Below are 18,655 nucleotides of genomic sequence, written 5' to 3'. Positions count from 1 at the left end.
AAGGCGAAAACACCCGTGTACTTAGATTTAGGTGCACGTTAAAGATCAAAATTTCCGGAGTCCTCTACTACGCCATGCCTCATAATCAGAAAGTGGTTTTGGCACGTAAAACCCCATGATTAATTTTTAATTGTTGCATGACAATGCCCGCCCCCACGTCGCTGATGAGGTTAATACAAAACTGGCAAAGTTCAAGTGGGAAACACTGCAACATTCCCCATACAGCTGAGACCTGTCGCCTTGCGACTTCCACATTTTGGGACAAATGAAAAAACAGCTCAAGGGAAATAGATTCGTGTCGGACGATGACGTGAAAGAGTCAGTTGCAGATTTTTTGGAGCAGCAACCCAAGGAGTTTTATGAGACGGGAATCACCCGACTCGTTAGTGAATGGGACAAATGTCTAAATGCTCATAGAGACTACGTTTAATTAAGGTACCCCGTTTGTGATATATTCGCATTGACTCACTTTCATTTGACTCGGCCTCGTATATGTTGCAGAACGTTTTTGTATGCGCACTCTCTGTTGGGACAATAATTTCGGTGCAATTACTCATGATACACGACCGGTGAAAGCTGCTCCTGCGTAATACATTGGAATAAATGACACCGTCACAGAGATTTTTCCCTGGCCGTTGCATATGTACAAAAATGTAAATAAGCTTCTTGAATGACAAAGTTTCATTAACATATTTGTCCTCAACTTGTTCATTTCATGGCCTTTACATTTTTCATATCAGCGGCATGAACGGCTTTGCTGGTTTCGAACTGATATAGTTCTCAAGATCGTGTAATATTTTCTTTACTTATTAAATAGACAAAAACATGGAAGCATTGGTATCAGTTATTTTGGGCCCAATTTTTGGCACATGCGAGTATATCTTTTTATGAAAAAATGCATATATTAGTTGTTTTGACAGTGTTTAGCGTTCAAGAATCCGTTTGCAGCATTTTTGACAATGACAATGCAGTTATTATTCATGTATTTAATTCCTCGACAAATTGTTTAAGAGGAAGCTTTAGCTCGGGCCCAACTCCGACGCGGCCTATTGAAATACAAAACGCAGAAACGCTTTTCTGAAATAACCCCTGGATCGCTTTTAATTAAATTTGTTGCATTTGAGAGAGAAAGTTAAATGCTAGTATACGGTGGAACCGGAATTTCGATTTAGGGCCTGAATTTTGTTTTTTTTTTTAATATGGGGTTTTACCTGCCAAAACCACTTTCTGATTATGAGGCACGCCGTAGTGGAGGACTCCGGAAATTTCGACCACCTGGGTTTCTTAACGTGCACCTACATCTAAGTACACTGGTGTTTTCGCATTTCGCCCTCATCGAAATGCGGCCGCCGTGGCCGGGATTTGATCCCGCGACCTCGTGCTCAGCAGCCTAACACCATAGCCACTGAGCAACCACGGCGAGTCTGAATTTTCTTTAAAAAATTTTGAAAAAATGGAATGTGCGAAAAGATAGAAGCATGACGTTTACAAACTAATAGCTATGCATCAAGAACAGATATCGTAGTTCTTCAAACGGCATTTATTATGAGAGTCAGAGCGGACAAATTTGGTATGTCAATTTGTATCTTACGTGAATTGGTTACGTGGTGTACAAGGGTTCTGCAAAAGCCGTAATTCAATATTACTAAATTTTTTTAGATTCATTTGTAACATATAAGTTTTCTCCGCTGTAGATGTACTATTAGATGCGATTCACATAATTGTGATATTATTTTTATTGTTGAGTTACATAGCTTTAAACGTAATAGTTTCGTTTTCTGAAAATTTGCGGTGTTGCCAATTTTAAGTAAACAATTAACAACCTAACTGAAAAATTCGGAACCAGAAGTCAGTAGAATTTAAGTTTTTCTTTTAAATGCAACAAACCTCGTCAAATTTGGTGCAGTAGTTGCTGAGAAAAACGAATTCACCTTCTATATGTATTTGGATAGGAGCACCCGAGCTAAAGCTTCCTCTTAAGGAGGAGGCCAATCTGCAATGTGAGCCTCCCCCGAACGAAATTTCTGGCTACGCCACTGGTAGAGTGGGTGTGATGTCGCACTGCTGAGCTCGAGGTCGCGTGTTCGATCCCTGCCGCGGCGGCCGCATGCCGATGGGAGCGGGATACGAGAACTCAAGCGTACTGTGCATCGGGCGCCCTTTAAAGAACCCCAGGTGGTTAAATGTAATCCGCAGTTCCCCACTTCGGCGTGTCGCACAATCAGATCGGGGTTCCAGCGCGTACAACCACATACTTTTTTCTTAGATTTGTGAAGAATGCAGTTATTTCCGAAAATTACCGCGGAGATAGCGGCACTAAAGTAGTCTCAAATGGATAGAAAAGAATAGGGCAGTTTATTATACGAGTCTAGACCTTAGCCTGCCCCAATAAGCAACCGCTATCGGTTAGTGGTCTGCCGCGCCGGGAACGTGTTGTTGTTGTTGTAGCCTGTCACATGTGTGCCTCCTACCCACGATGGGGGATTGGCCAAAAAATGGGTGGATTATTCCAACTTAATATGGAGCATAAATTTCCTAATATCTATGGAATTAGCATTGAATAGCGTAGAATTACCTGTTAAAATAAAATCAGGAAGGTCATACTGAATGAGTAATAATTAATTTAAAAGTAAAAAGAAAAACAGAATTTAGCAGGGCATTCGTTGAGATTTTGTAAGGAATGTTTGGACAGCGAAGCAAGCATCCCTGTAGCTGAATCCCGAAGCGGACGTGCTTTTTAGAATAGGGTTCACGGCTTGCGTTAGCCTCACGCGATTGCAGCGCCCTTCCTGCACGTGAAAGGAAAATGAAAACAAAATTTCAGGGAAGAAAAACAACATGAAATAATGCAATCCTTAATATTTTACAGGATGAAAAGTATACCTGAAAGTTTAATAATTTCAATGAGGGGGTGTCGACGCGTTTTTAATATGTTCGTGGCGACAACTAAAATCCAAGCATACGGTTTGGGTTCGGCGCATACATTATAGCTAGACGCTAATCTTTAGGGGCCCCCTGTTTATATAAGGGGCCCCTATCCTGAAACAGTCTAATAAGTAGAAAATTTAAAGGAATACCTAGTTACTGGAACAAAACTTCAAAATAATAAGTGCAACGTTTATTTTTCTAGATCTCCACTTTCATCGTCCAGTGCCGGAGATTAAAAAAAAAGAAAGAAAGCTTGTGCTCCTAATCTTTGTCGACGACGCGGAAAACGAAGAGTCTGTAAGCTGTATTCGGTCGAAGCCCGAACGCTCGTGGAGAAACCCGCTGGAGAATCAGTAAGTTTACAACGGAAACCGTATGCATTCCTGACGTAATTTCTATACCGTGGAACAGTAATGTTGTGCTGGTAACCCACCCATCCCCTCCCTGGCAAAATTTACGCTTTGATATTCGATTGCAACTCAACCGAATGTAGTACACAGACGGCAACAAAAGGTCAATAGAAGTACAGCAGATCCTCCATAACGACTTTTGTAGAGGTTGAGCGAAACCGAGAATGATTAATACGTGCACACTGCGCTTTCTTTATAGAGCGCTGACCTGCGCGCTGCGAAGCGAGAGAGCGCAGCGATGGTTGAAAAACACTAGACTGATGACTCTTGCGTTCCCGTGCTCATATAAGGAGCCAAGGTATGGCATTTTCTTACGTTTGCACAGAACTGCTATCTCATCTATCTAATATGTACATATAAGGCCAAAATATTGGCATGCGTTATCGATTCACTTTTGCCGATGACCGCTTTCTGTCGCTGTTCTTGGGTTACTGCTTTAGTTTGCGACGAGCATACTGTATCCGAAGCTTTGTAGACGTTGTCGCAAATTCTATAGTGAGAAGACGTTTTGAATCGGGCTTTACGTGTGACGCAAACAACGTAGTAAATTCTCGATCGCATGTGAGCGCTAAATATTTCTCTGGAATGTACGATGACACGTGCACCGCTAACACGACCTGCTAGAGAGAAATGTTAAACCATTTTTTTAAAAGAACTCCTTATCCGGGTTCATTGCCTTTTCATTAAGCCAGGTCTAGCTTTCTGAGAAGCTCGACCATGACTTGTATTATTTTTGGTGAGGAATCCTTCCGCCAGTCTTCCGGCGGGGGGAGGGGGAGGAGTTGCCGGCCGTTTCGTTATGGCTTGGCAGTTTGCCGGGCATTTCACTCTACGACTGATGATCATGCTCATCTCACTCCTTATCATTTGAGTGTTGCTTTTCATTACGGGCCCAAGTTCAACCCAGTAACGAGTCGAATTCATCGTTTTATTTGTATGGTAGTGTTTTCTGCTTCTTTAACGTCAATACACAACGACAATATTAAATATCTTGCTCTGTGCGGCACACCGCTCGACCGCTCCGGACATATTTCTTGATGACCTGCGCAGCCACTGCGTCGTGGCCTGTGCGGCAGAGTTTTTGAATGACGCCGGTCAACAGCGGGACAACAAGAAATACCCCAGCCAGGGGCCGACGCTTCGAATACTTTTCGAAACATCCCAGCTGAAGAATTTGCTTGCACGCCAACTGTGGATCACTTCAAGTGTGCGCCTCTCTGTGATCCTTTCGCGTTCGCATGCCACCTGTCATTCTGACATTGGTTGTACATCACTTGTTTAAGAAACAGTCGAAAGTAATTGCCTCTAGAGAATTGATAGGTTCTGTGTGATGAAGATGAGACGAATACTCTATTTATTTTGTTTCAATAGACGCCACATCTCAATGCCCGTGTTTCTTTATTTTGGTTCGTTCGTTCTTCAGAAATTACCCGTAAATTCAAAAGCGTGTCGTGATACCGTTTATTTTTATCCAAGACATTCAATAGATGTTAAAATATGCAAATAATGTCACGGTAAGACTTTTTTTTCCTCGGGCTAATACAATGAACGTTAGGTGTCATTGTGCACCTTGACAAACTCCGCTTGCATCTTAATGTTTTTTTCTTGCAATAATGTTTTTCGCGCGAAGCTTACAACATCTTTTTGTTTTTTGTTTAATATTAGTGGAGTGCTCAGAAATCGCGATCATTTCCGGTAAGTATACTCCAGTGGGCAAGTACCTGTCGTCCATGGTAATGGTAACGCTACAGAACCGTGAGGTACAGTGTCTGCATGTGAACCAATTCTTCTTCAAGCGGCTTTATTTTTCTGTGCCTCTAAAACAAGTCGCAACATCAGCATGCTATGAGCATGTTCATTTTCCCTATAACCCATATAGCGCGCCCCATAACCACTATATTCCATAGTATATCGTTTCTTTACTGAAATGCAATGGATTTTGAAAAGCATCGCATAAGCTCATATTGGATGGTGCGATATGAAAATCGCGGACATGCGTATTTCTTTTTATTTTTTTAGAAGTAGCTGAAAATTAGCTATCAACTTGATATGCGTTCCTAAGTTGATATGAGATCAGACAGAATTTCTCAGTCAGCTGAGCTAAGCCTTATCGTGACGCTTCACTTGTATTCATGAGAAACTCTGTCGATATGCAGGAATTTTTCTTGTCTGCTGAGGCGGAAGGGGTGAAAGGAACAGGAGACATGCAAAATTATGAAAGGCGCTTCCTCACACACTGCGTCTTACCCACAGAAGTTAACGCTTGTCGCGCCATCAGTTAAAATAAAACGTCAACGCGGACGCCACGGCAACCTTTCTCGTAACCCTTTCAACCTCGCCGCACTTCGGTGCATTTCTGCACGGAACCATGAGTTTCAGCGACATAACCTTTTGGGAAAACCGGCTCATGTGATTCCGATTATTCCCTCTTGCGCAGCTGTTTTAATGTTATTCGTTATCTTTTGTTCCTTTGTGCATACCATTCCTTCTTTTCTCTTTATATATTTCAGATTCAGTAGCTTCCGTGGAAGAATCATCAAGAGGTAAGCACATGTGAATCGCTTCGTAAAGAAGCAAGCCTCGCAAAAGTAAATATGCGGGACCATTCCAAACAAGGAACCAACGCTAAGCGATGGCAAGTTGGTACATGATTATCTAAGACATTAACAACTAATAAACTAAAATTAACTGTGTAGCTCCCGTCTGTTGCGTATGCGCCCTTTCAGCAGAAGCTTGATGTGGGCGAGTTGGTTTTGCATACTTGATGAAAAGAGCGCTACGAAGACGAGGACTAAAAGAACAACATGTACGACGGACAAGGCGCTAACTTCCAACTAAATGTTTTTTTGGAGAAACAGGACTTTAAATAGATGTAACCAAGAATGGCCCATCGTGACATCACGACCTCTCTATCTCAATAGAAAAGCTATCTCTTGCTCAGAAGGTGGTTTTGGCACGTAAAACAATTTTTTAAGGACATTACGCAACTGCGTTTAGCAACTGTGACGATTTGGAGCGTTTCATGCCCATTGCCTTGAAGTACCGCTAGAGCTCCACGTCAAAATTTTCCCTCATTCATTTTCTCTCTTCCCTGCATCGTCGTTTTTCGTCGACAGCAAGAAAGTAAGTGTACTGACTGCATGACGATCGAGCGCACTATGTTGAGTTCAATGCGGCTGGGTAACGCATTACGCACCATGTGAAATTATGCTACCAGTAATCCTCATAACTTACTCGCAAGGACATGGTTGAATCTTTATTTTTCTGGTAAAAATATATAGTGGTATATAGAAGTCAACACGAAGTGTGCGTCACGCACTTAGCATATATGTATTCCTATAAGAACGCTTCCGTATGCATTCCAGTACTTTTGTACGCCTTCTGTATCATTCTTAAGAAAACCGTGTAAATTCTACATTGGTAGGGTACCACTTACATTGGATAAATGCTCAATTTTAATGCAGTAGCATTATAGGCGGACTCCAGACTTTATAGTTATCATCTTCTGGCCTAAAAACGTGGGCCGATCCCGGAAGCAGTGTAGTCTGAAAAATGTGGGCTGATCGGTCTAACGCAGCGACGCAAAGCTCTAGCTGTCATGAGGGAAGAATGCGAGAAACGGACACGTGGTGCACGCGCCAGACGTTTCAAAGAATGACTTAGGCACGAGAGAAGCACGCGTGCGACCGTGGCCTAATGGTGGTAGAGAGCATTGAGCAGCTGTGCTGGAAGAAGTGGTTTGTTCCAGCCGTCGGTCGCGCATTTGTTTTGTACCATTGCAGCCAGACTTCACCCCTTTGGAGGTATTTAGCAGAAAACTCGACTGGCGTTGAGCGTACGTGATCGTGTCGCAGTGTGCATAAAATCGTAAAGGAGGTACGAGGCATGAGACGTCACTTTGATAAATCGGAACATGCAAGGTCGTCTACGGAACATGCAAGGACGTCTACGGAACATGCGCACGGCTTTCGAGACGTCAGTTCAGTCTCGCATACCTCTATAGAGACTAAGCGGTGCAATGTCCTGGTCTCGTTCTTTTTATTTTTAATAATACCCATCAAATAAAGAAACTTTTGAAAGCGGAAGTGCACGGAAAGGATGGAGAAGTGGCGGATAAAGAGCTGTATAATTGTACACGTGTTTGTTACCACGCGATGAAAACGCAAACTTGACAACTTGAGGAAGACGCCAAGTGGGCGGTATCCGCGACATCGCAGGCGCAAAAGTGTTGGAAGGGGCACATGTGTTTGAATTCATTTCCGAAATACCGACCACAACAGTCTGAAGATTAAGTGAAACGTAGGGGCTGCTTTATGAAACACAAACATCTGAAAGAGTTTCCGGTTTCGACAGACTCTTATAACGTTCGCAGATACTGCATTCTAAAGCAATCAAAGTGCTGGAAACGCGTGCACGACTGTTTATTCCATAATTCTATTTTCTTTTAGTTCCCGTACTCGTCAATAGAGTACACGTTTACCATGCTTCTGCTCCAATCCAATCTAAATGCTCCAGAACGTGCACCTCAACATGATCTCCATTGATGATTACAAAGAATCTGATAAGTTGAGTTAAATATAATATACCCATTCCTAATAATACAATAACGCACCTATACGCCTATTCATAATATAATACAAGCACCGGGCCCATTACCTCAGAATGAGTGCCCATCACTCCCTTTGTTCTCACTGTGTGTCAGTGTAACAGGACAAGAACAAGGGCAAAAAAAGTCGCAGTTTTCCTGAAAGGCGCAGCATCGATTGCGATAGCACATTATTAGACAGCTACACGAAGTAACGATTGTAGTTTTATCGGCTGTGTAAACTTGTAAATGTTCGCTCACTAACTAAATTAACAAGCAAGGTGTCACGCGCGAACAAGCAAACACGACCACATCTCAATCGATGACGACGGAAACCCGCTGTCAAAAACGCTGGCTTGGGGAAGCGAGGCAGCCGCAGCGAGCGAATGGACCTTCGTGCCGCCTCCTGCTTCAACGCGAATTGAGCGGCGAGGACACATCGCGCACACTAAGGTATCGGGACTCGGCGCACTCTGTCCCCATCGCAGATCTCTTTCAAATCAGGTTCCGTGCGGCTAAGACTAAAGCGAGACCAGAATCAAGAATTAACCGCGTTAAATTTACAACGTGACTATGACTGCCGCTTTGACTACAACGCTCTTTAGTAGGGGTAGAGTATGCGAATCGAACAGTTCTTGCTGTTCCATTCCTATTTGATTAGATAATTCCCTATTCGAAATTGTCGAATATTCGCTTCTCTTCTAATTTCAAGGACAACAACGCATATTGTAGTCTCGAGGGAGAGAGACCGGTGCAAGTGAGGACTGTTCGGAAATGATTTGGCTGCAGGAGAACCGCAGTTGTTGCGCATAGGCACCAGTTCCTGTAGAAGCGCACGGAGCAGATAACTCCTGTTCAGTAATTTTCAGTCACTTAATAAGAATGCCTTACTTTTAGACAGCCTACATACGAATGTCCTACCTAGACTTAGGCGAAAAGGGCTATTATTTGGCTAGTATCGCCCCATTTGCCCCCTTTCTTAAACGACGTGCGGTGCTCTAGCATCACATTTATTTGTTTCAATGAACGCAACATTTTATGCGCATCATGATCGCGTGCTGTTCCCTTTGCTCTATCAGTGTCGTTGCACGGCGCAACTAAAGCCAGACGGTTTGTGATTTACAAGCTCTACTATTGATCTTCCAGTTGCGAAAGGCATTACATTCCCGCATCGAAAATTGTGGATGAGCCTCATTTTTTTAACGAGACGGACTGCGCGTACACTGCATGTTTCACTTTATTTAGACATAACGAAAATATTCGGCACCATTCGGAAGTATTCTTTCTCAAACGTTCGTTCGGACACTCCTATATTTTAAACCCCCGCAGGGGCGTCTGCGTCAGCAGGCGTTTGGTGTGTTGCGACACCACGGACCCGAGCACACGAGGGTTGGACCCTCCCGCGTGTAGCCGTGCGCGGCTTAGCCGTGTCCGGGGAAAGGGGGATCCTGGGGGTTGAGCCGATGCCGGGTGTCCGGACCTTTAAGGCCCCCCGGCGGAGGCAACACACCTCTTTGGCCTCTGCTTCACGTAGACGGCACCCCCGGACTGACCCACCCGGGGGAAATCGGCAGTCGCCTTTTCCTTTCCTCCTCTCCAATCTTCGTCTTTCTCTCTCGCCTTTTTCATCTTTCCTGTCTTCTCATCATTTCTCCTCACTTCCTAGTTTCCCGGCGGCAAGGGTTAACCTTGTGTAGCTAGCCAGCCTTGGTTATGCTGTATTTGGTTATAGCAGCGATGTACGGCTGGCGTTGGCAGGGTTTCTCCAGCAGGAACTTCTGTCACGTCCCCCTGTTGGGCTCCATGGTGGGTGGTCCGCATCGCGGCCGAAAACCCAACTGTACCTATGGAAAACGCGTTTCCTAAACTACCTGATCGCCCTCAGAAACGAGGGCGCACCGAAGAAGTATTTCAGTTTTTCGGACGCCAAGTCCACAATTTTCCTCGTTTTCATGTGATCCACACAGAAAAACCAGCTAAACAAGTCCGAACAATCTCCCCCTTCCTTGTATCTAAGACACTTACCGAAGTTTTTGGCCCAGGTTATAAGGCGTCGAGGATGGCTAGCGGTGACCTCCTCTTGGAGCTCCGCGATCTGAAACAATTTGAGAAACTGCCAAAACTAGTATCATTTGGGGAGACCCAAGTAGTAGTAACCCCGCACCGCACGATGAATACCACCCGCGGCGTTGTCTCGGACGATGATTTGCTGGAGCTCACTGAGGCTGAACTCTTGGAGGGCTTCAGTGAACAAAATGTCATAAATGTCAAAAGAATCAAGATAAGGCGCGAGGGTAAAGAAATTGCGACCAAGCACCTAATTCTCACCTTCAATTCAAGTGTCCTGCCCGAATCAATCGAGGCCGGGTACATCAAGCTCCGTGTAAGACCGTATGTGCCAAATCCCTTGAGATGTTTCAAATGCCAACGTTTTGGCCACAGCTCGCAGAGCTGCCGAGGCCGCCAAACATGTGCGAAATGCAGTGCCCTTGAACACGCAACTGAAGAATGTAAGAACTCTCTACACTGTGTAAACTGTGATGGGGATCACGCCGCGTACTCACGATCGTGCCCCTCCTGGAAGAAGGAAAAAGAAATTGTAACCATAAAAGTAAAAGAGAATATAACGTTCAAAGAGGCACGAAGGCGGGTAGCATACCTGCCAAAGAAAAGCTTTGCCGAAGTGGCGCGCCAGGGGGCAGCGTCACAACGGCCTCCGGCGGCTGTCCGACCCACAAGCAGTGAGTCGGCAGTCACGCCATCTGCCCCCGCGACGGTTGCAGCTAGCGCTGCTCCGTCAACCGAGGAGAAGGAACCGTCAACCCCGAAGGTGGGCGCAGCCGAGGCTGCCTCAACTTCCCAGGTCCCTTCCTGCGCTGGCAACGGCCGGCGTAGCCAAATCCCTCTGGGAGCCCCATCGACCTCCGGGCTGGTGGGCGCAGGGGTCTTGCCCTCCAAGGCGGGACTCCCTCTGAAAGCTTCCCGCTCGCAAGAGCACGTGTCCGGCGCCTCACAAGAGGCAATGGACACTACACCCATCCTCAAGGCGCACCAAGCGCCTAAGGAGCGGCGAGGCTCCCTCGAACGCTCCAAAAAGAACAAAACCCCTATTACAGGGCCTCGAAAGGGTTCTGTAATCTAAGGCATCCCGTCCGTTTCCGTAAACACAGCACCAATTTATTTTAAATATGGATACACAAATCATTCAATGGAACATTAGAGGTCTCCTTACAAACCTTGATGATCTGCAAGAACTCATCCACAAACATAATCCAAAAGTGCTGTGTTTACAGGAAACACATTTAAAATCCAGACACGCAAACTTTCTCCGTACGTATGTTACGTTTCGCAAAGATCGCGATGATGCCGTCGCATCATCGGGTGGTGTTGCGATTCTCACTCATAAAAGTATAGCATGTCAACCTTTACAGCTTCGAACGCCCCTTGAAGCAGTGGCGGTGCGAGTTGTTCTGCTAAACAAACTCATCACTATTTGCTCGCTTTATATACCCCCACATTACAAATTAACTAAACATGAATTTCAGTCCTTTATAGATGAACTGCCAGAACCCTATGTTGTTCTTGGCGACTTCAATGCGCACAGCTCCCTGTGGGGCGACTCTCGTATAGATGCGCGAGGTCGTCTTGTTGAACAGTTCCTTTTTTCTTGTGGTGCGTGCCTTTTGAATAAGAAGGAACCCACATATTACTCTCTAGCAAACCGATCCTTTTCGTCAATAGATCTTAGTATAGTCTCCCCGTCTCTACTGCTTGAACTCGAATGGGAAGTTGCCAACAATCCTTACGGCAGCGACCACTTCCCTATACTGCTAAGATCACCTAAAGAAAACGAATATCCACCACACGCTCCTAGGTGGAAGATTGAGACGGCTGATTGGGAGAAATTTCGATCTCTTACTAGTATCTCATGGGCTGACATGTCTTCGTTAGAAATTGATGCTGCAGTGGAGTTTTTCACAGCCTTCATAATAGATGCCGCATCTAAATGCATATCACAAGTAAATGGCCTCTCGTGCAAACGGCGCGTCCCGTGGTGGACCGACGATTGTAGGATCGCACGTAAAAAACAAAACAAAGCGTGGGGGTTGCTACGCGCCTCCCCCACTGCGGAGAATCTCATCAATTTTAAGAAAGTAAAATCACAAGGCAGGCGAACCCGCCGACAGGCCAGAAGAGACAGTTGGCAGAAGTTTTTAACGGGTATAAACACGTATACAGATGAGGCCAAAGTCTGGAACAGGGTAAATAGCATAAGAGGGCGACAAACATACTCCCTCCCTTTGGTAAACACACAAGGCGATACACTGCAAGACCAGGCTGATGCTCTCGGTGAACACTTCGAGCACGTGTCTCGCTCCAGTCACTATTCAGAGAACTTCCTTAAATATAAAGAAATAGAAGAACTCAAGCCTCTGAATCGGAAATGCACGCCAAACGATCCTTATAATCGCCCTTTTACGATTGCCGAACTTAAAGCCTCCTTGTCAGTATGTCGGAGCTCTGCACCGGGCCCCGATAGAATCATGTATGATATGCTTAAACACCTGCAATCCGACGCACAAATCACGCTACTTACACTTTTCAATGCTATCTGGGCTGCTGGTTATCTCCCATCGAAGTGGAAGGAGGCTATTGTGATCCCTATATTGAAGCATGGTAAAGACACTTCATTGCTCACTAGCTACCGTCCCATAGCGCTTACAAGCTGCCTCTGTAAGCTTTTCGAAAAAATGATCAATCGCCGTCTGATACATCTCCTAGAGTCTAGTAAAATGCTTGACCCATTTCAATGCGGTTTTAGGGAAGGGCGATCTACAACCGACCATCTCGTGCGCATCGAAGCGAGCATTCGCGATGCCTTCGTACACAAACAATCTTTCTTATCTGTATTTCTGGATATGGAAAAAGCATACGACACAACCTGGCGGTACGGAATCCTGCGCGACCTTTCGGTGCTGGGCATCCGCGGCAATATGTTAACTATCATAGAGAGCTACCTAGAGAACCGTACATTTCGGGTGAAAATAGGTCCTGCACTGTCGCGTACATTCATACAAGAAACTGGGGTACCCCAGGGTGGCGTACTCAGCTGCACGCTCTTTGTCGTAAAGATGAACACGCTTCGGGCATCATTACCACCAGCTATTTTTTACTCCGTCTATGTAGACGATATACAAATAGGCTTCAAATCCTGCAACCTCACAGTCTGCGAGAGACAGGTACAGCAGGCCTTAAACAAGGTGTCCATGTGGGCAGACCAAAATGGATTTAAAATCAACCCCCAGAAAAGTTCCTGCGTTCTCTTCACAAGAAAGAGAGGCCTAGTCCCAGATCCTTTTCTAGAGCTGGGCGGACAACAAATTCCTTTTAACAAAGAGCACAAATTTCTAGGTGTTATACTTGACTCCAAACTTACCTTCATACCACACCTAAAATATCTAAAAACAAAATGTCTAAAAACAATGAACCTACTTAAAATCCTATCCCACACAACATGGGGTAGCGACAGGAAATGCCTGTTGAATCTTTACAGGAGCCTAGTTCGATCACGAATAGATTATGGTGCCGTAGTATATCACTCTGCCGCCCCGAGTGCACTAAAGATGTTAGACCCCGTTCACCATCTGGGAATCCGCCTGGCCACTGGCGCATTTAGAACAAGCCCTGTTGAAAGTCTGTATGTCGAGTCCGATGAGTGGTCACTCCATTTTCGGAGAACATACATCAGCTTTAACTACTTCCTGAAAGTGCGCTCTAATAAGGAACATCCGTGTTTCACAACCGTTAACGAATTGTCGTGTGAAACACTTTTTCATAATAGACCCTCTTTGAGATTACCTTTCTCAATACGTGTAAGAGAACTTGGCGAAGAAATGGACGTCCCATTTCTCGAACATCGCCTAATGCCTGCTGTTAAGCTAATACCGCCCTGGCAGTGGCAGGTGATAGAATGTGACGTATCGTTCCTAAAGGTCACAAAGCACGCTCCTGAGCTTGAAATTATCATGCATTTCCGGGAGCTTCAATTGAAGTACTCCTGCTACGAATATTACACAGACGCGTCCAAATCCCATGCTGGCGTATCCTACGCTGCTGTTGGTCACTCGCTTTCTGAATCTGACGTGCTGAACCCCTTAACGAGTATCTTCACTGCAGAAACATATGCCGTACTTTCTGCAGTAAAACATATAAATAAATTAAAACTCGACAGAGCAATAGTATTTACAGACTCGTTAAGCCTTGTAAAAGCGCTGAATTCTCTACAAAAGCATACAAATCCTGTTTTCATAGAACTTTACTCGCTCTTATGCAATATTTATCTATCACACAGACACGTAGTAATATGCTGGGTGCCCGGCCATAGAGGAATCGAGGGAAATGTGCTTGCTGACGAGATGGCCAAATCAATGGCATCGCAGGGTACTCGTTCTGCTGCAGTCCCTGCTACAGACATGAAGCCTTTCCTAAGAAACAAACTCCGAAGCCACTGGCAACGCTTGTGGGACGCAGAAACGAGCAATAAGCTTCACGTAATTAAGCCTAAGTTAGGTTTCTGGCAGCCAACAACGAAAACACGAAGAACAGATGTCCTATTCACTAGACTGAGAATAGGACACACATTTGGCACTCACAACTTTCTCTTGTCCGGTAATGAGCCTCCAACCTGCGGCAGATGTGGCGATCGGCTGACCGTCCTCCATGTCTTGCTGGAGTGCCGGGAAGCCGAAAGAGACAGGAGGAAACATTTCTCGTTTGCATACCACCATTGTATTCCCCTGCATCCGGCTATGTTTCTTGGTGAAGAACCGCTTTTTAAGACCACAGCAGTCCTCGCTTTCTTAAAAGATGTTGTACTACATGTTATAAGCCCATTCATTTCGTAGCGCGTCCTCTTTCCGTAGGATATCGCTAGGATAGATTCTCTGTATAGCACATGCCTCTCGGCCCTTGCGTTTCAAGGGCTCTGGCGAGGCAGTAGTGCTTTTAGACAATTTTAGCACCTCGCATATTTTATATAATGCATCATTATTTCTTAATGCATTTTAGTGATCATAGTACACATCATTAATCATTGCCATAATTTTATTACGTGTAATTTTTATGCAATTTGCACCAACTCTTTTAGGCCCCTTTACAGCCACGTCTCATTAAATTCACAAAACCCATCAGACCACGACATATTCAATACTACTAGCATGGCGCTCTTTGGCCACACCTGGCCCTTGCGCCATTAAACCACAAACATCATCATCATCATATATTTTAAACAATAATGCGCTGTGTACACTCTATCGTGAAATGCTGGTCGCGAGGACGTGATTCGCACCGAGCCACATGCCATTTTGCTTCCTTTTTTTGTACTTTTCTTTTCAGGGCAAAGAACGCGTGGAGCGGTCTCATGTCGTACGCTGCAGTGCTCTTCTTCGCCGTCATCCTTATCTTCGGTGGCGTATTCATGATACTGAAGCAAAGTGACGGTAAACAATCCCGTTTATCCAAAGGAGCTATCTGCGCAGAATCTCTCTCTCTCTCTCTCTTTCTCGCGCACGCGCACACACACACACACACACACACACACACACACACACACACACACACACACACACACACACACACACACACACACACACACACACACACACACACACACACACACACACACACACACACACACACACACACACACACACACACACACACACACACACACAGTTGCTCAACCTTTGAAGAGTTCACTTGTGTCACAACGTATCTCCGAAGTGGCCATGTCTGTCTATCTCATTTTAACTATTCAGTGTTATTGTGTCCCTCACATGATTTTAGAGAAAGCTTGTGGCAGATGTTTCGAGTAAGACAGTGCTGCTTAGGTCATGTTTAAACAATTGGAGCAGCCTTGCCACATTTCGCTTAAGTCAGCACCTGTTTCAAAAACACAAGCCTAACGTACAGCGTTTTCGGCGCAGAACCCCTTCTTTCTTTCTTTAATAATTGTTCGAAAGGTACGCTGCCGCTTCAATACAAGCTGTAAAATCGGAGACATTTAGCGCAATGTACGCACCTGCCAGCATATACCTATACCGAAATAAGAAGAGACTAACACGAGAACAGCAATGCTCGTGTGGACATTTTGTGATCGTAACGCACAATAAGTTTTATCACTGCAAAACAAAGCCGTGGTAGATTACAGTGAAAAAATAGGTAAGAAATGAGATCGATGTTGAAGGTGCACCAGATGGCGAGATTAGACCTTGAAACTCGCAGTAGTAAGGTTAGGGTGGTTAACGCTAGACGAGGCGAGCCAGAAAGATTTGGATAAACCTCTTTGGCAGTTACCACGACGACGTGGGAGTGTTCGCTTTTCCATGACCTTGAACACACCAAAAGACATAAAGAAAGAAGTTGCGTGGGCAACGAAAGCACTGATCCCGGTAGATGGTTACACTGGCACAAGCATAACGCGATGAAAGAAACAGATTGTGCTAAGAAAAAAAATGAATCAATTTAATCAATAATTCGCTACACGTACGTGCACCATAAACATACAAATTGGAAAAAACAATGGCAAATACCCGCTAAATATCAAGGATATACAGATAAGGAAACTAAGCGAGAAAATTTTGCTTCCCTTCAGTTCCGCTTCCCCTTAATACAGCGCAGTTCTGCGGTCTTGCACCTGCTTCCTCCGTCAATTTGCCGTGCAAGGAGCCGAGCCAGATAATTCTCTTGTTGCGACTTCTCTGACAGATACGAAGAACATGGAGGCGGTGGACGATACTGAGCCTTCCGCAGCCTCGGCCATGCATCTCATGGCGAACTTTGCCAGTGCCCTCACAAACGACTCCGAAGGTAAGGATTCCCGGTCGCGCATGCCAAGCTATCCGAGCCTTCTTGACATCTCTCTGACAAATATTCTCGCGTCTGCTAGCGCGTTTCAAGCTGAAGTATTACCTGAAAAGCGAATACTCACAGAAGCAAAGGTAAACTTCACTGAAACATTTAATGATTTATCAATATCTCTTTATTTCATCACAGCTCACCGTGACAAAAAGAGACGGAGGGAGTGTCACTCGATGAAGGCTTCGGGAGTCCTTCCTCTAGCTGCGCATGAACATACAGGCATAGCCATGAATACAGACATTGTGATCAGTGCAGCAAACGCAGGAATTAATGGCGAAACGTGTTATATATAGCACATATTTCGAGTTTCGTACAAGGTCAGTCCCCAAGTACAGCTTAAGAAATGTCGCGGTGGGTAATGGTGGTATACTGGTGGCGACTATAATCCGCGAGAGCCTGAACATTCATCTGCCGTCGGTGCCACCGTGCGCCAAAACATCAGCTTCCGAATGACGTCGAGGGTGAAACACAACCATATACAAAGGCAACAAGCAATGGAGCCAAGGAAAGCATTGGGGTAATTAGCTGTGGTTGAAATTGAAATGTAGAAAATAATCAAGGAGAAATGAAAGTGGGCGAAAGGATAACTTGTCACCGGTGGCGACCCAATCCACAACCTTCGCATTACGCGGAGGTTGTACTACGGGTTTTCGACCACTTTCATTTTCTTTTCCTTCATTATTTTCGACATTTCAATTTCAATCACAGCTAATTACCCCAATGCTTTCCCTTGCTCCATTAGCTGTTGGCTTCATATAGCTGTGATTAACAAAAACCGAGCCCCTCTGTTTCCTTTATTCTCGTTAGTTGATAGTGAAATAAATTTCCAACCGCCGTGACGTCAGGGAAATGAGCGAGTTTAACTGCCTGGCGCACCTGTACAAATTATATTTTATTTTGACGATGGCGTACTTGACAGTTCATTCTTACGTTGCCACCGAAATATCTAGCTAAGAGAATGCTTCGTCTCGTTTATGCCCGCCAAATTCCGTTCCTACGTAACAGAAGGACCACAGTTGCCGCAGACACCATTCGTGTGCACGGTCGGCCTGTCCTTGAACTTCTTCAATCACACGGGTCTGTTGCGCGAAGACGGCCTCTGCGACTACTTCATCTTCCACTCGACCTTCGTGCGCGACGCCGAGGGCCAAGTCGACCTGTGGAACGGCCGCAACTACACGCGCGCCTTCCGCACCTTCCTGGCATTCGCCAAGGCGGCCCAAAAGACGGCCTACGGCGTGGCTGTCACGCACAGGTTATTACTCTCGTCGCCGCAGTAAGCTCTCGCAAGGATTGACTCGCATCGCAGTTCTACCTTTAATCCGACTTCCTGTCCGCGATGCAATATAACTGACATTGTTTTTAATGAAGCACGAAGTCAAAATCTGGATTATGGCCTGGATGAGCGTTTCTCAAACTTCGAGCCGCCACGCAGCTCGCCACACACGCGTCAACGCGTCATGTAGGGACATCCTTTGTGCGTTTTGATTGATTGATTGATTGATTGATTGATTGATTGATTGATTGATTGATTGATTGATTGATTGATTGATTGATTGATTGATTGATTGATTGATTGATTGTACGAAGATCAAAGCAAACTAAGTTAAAGCCAAAGCGAACAAAATGGTTCCATAATTGAAAATTTAAGGCACTCAATGATTGAATTATACAAAACCTGATACGCACGGTTCTTCTCGTATAACCACTGGAGCGTCCGCGCTCAAATTTTGCTTGGAGGTATGATTTCGCAGGACATATAATGTTTAACACTACTACATATACTACATATAATTTTTGATACACCACTTCT

General features: G+C 45.1%; 1 protein-coding gene across 1 annotated transcript in view; it reads right to left on the bottom strand.

Moving 5' to 3' along the window:
• Positions 1 to 18,655, bottom strand: part of LOC126536862 (myosin light chain kinase, smooth muscle-like) — a 163,626-nt gene that overhangs the window by 114,226 nt on the left and 30,745 nt on the right. The window lies entirely within an intron of this gene.

Source organism: Dermacentor andersoni, chromosome 4 (assembly GCF_023375885.2).
Source record: "Dermacentor andersoni chromosome 4, qqDerAnde1_hic_scaffold, whole genome shotgun sequence".
In the NCBI taxonomy this organism is placed as follows: domain Eukaryota; kingdom Metazoa; phylum Arthropoda; class Arachnida; order Ixodida; family Ixodidae; genus Dermacentor; species Dermacentor andersoni.
The sequence above is the reverse complement of the archived record's forward strand: the minus strand, read 5'-3'. Positions and strand labels throughout refer to the sequence as shown.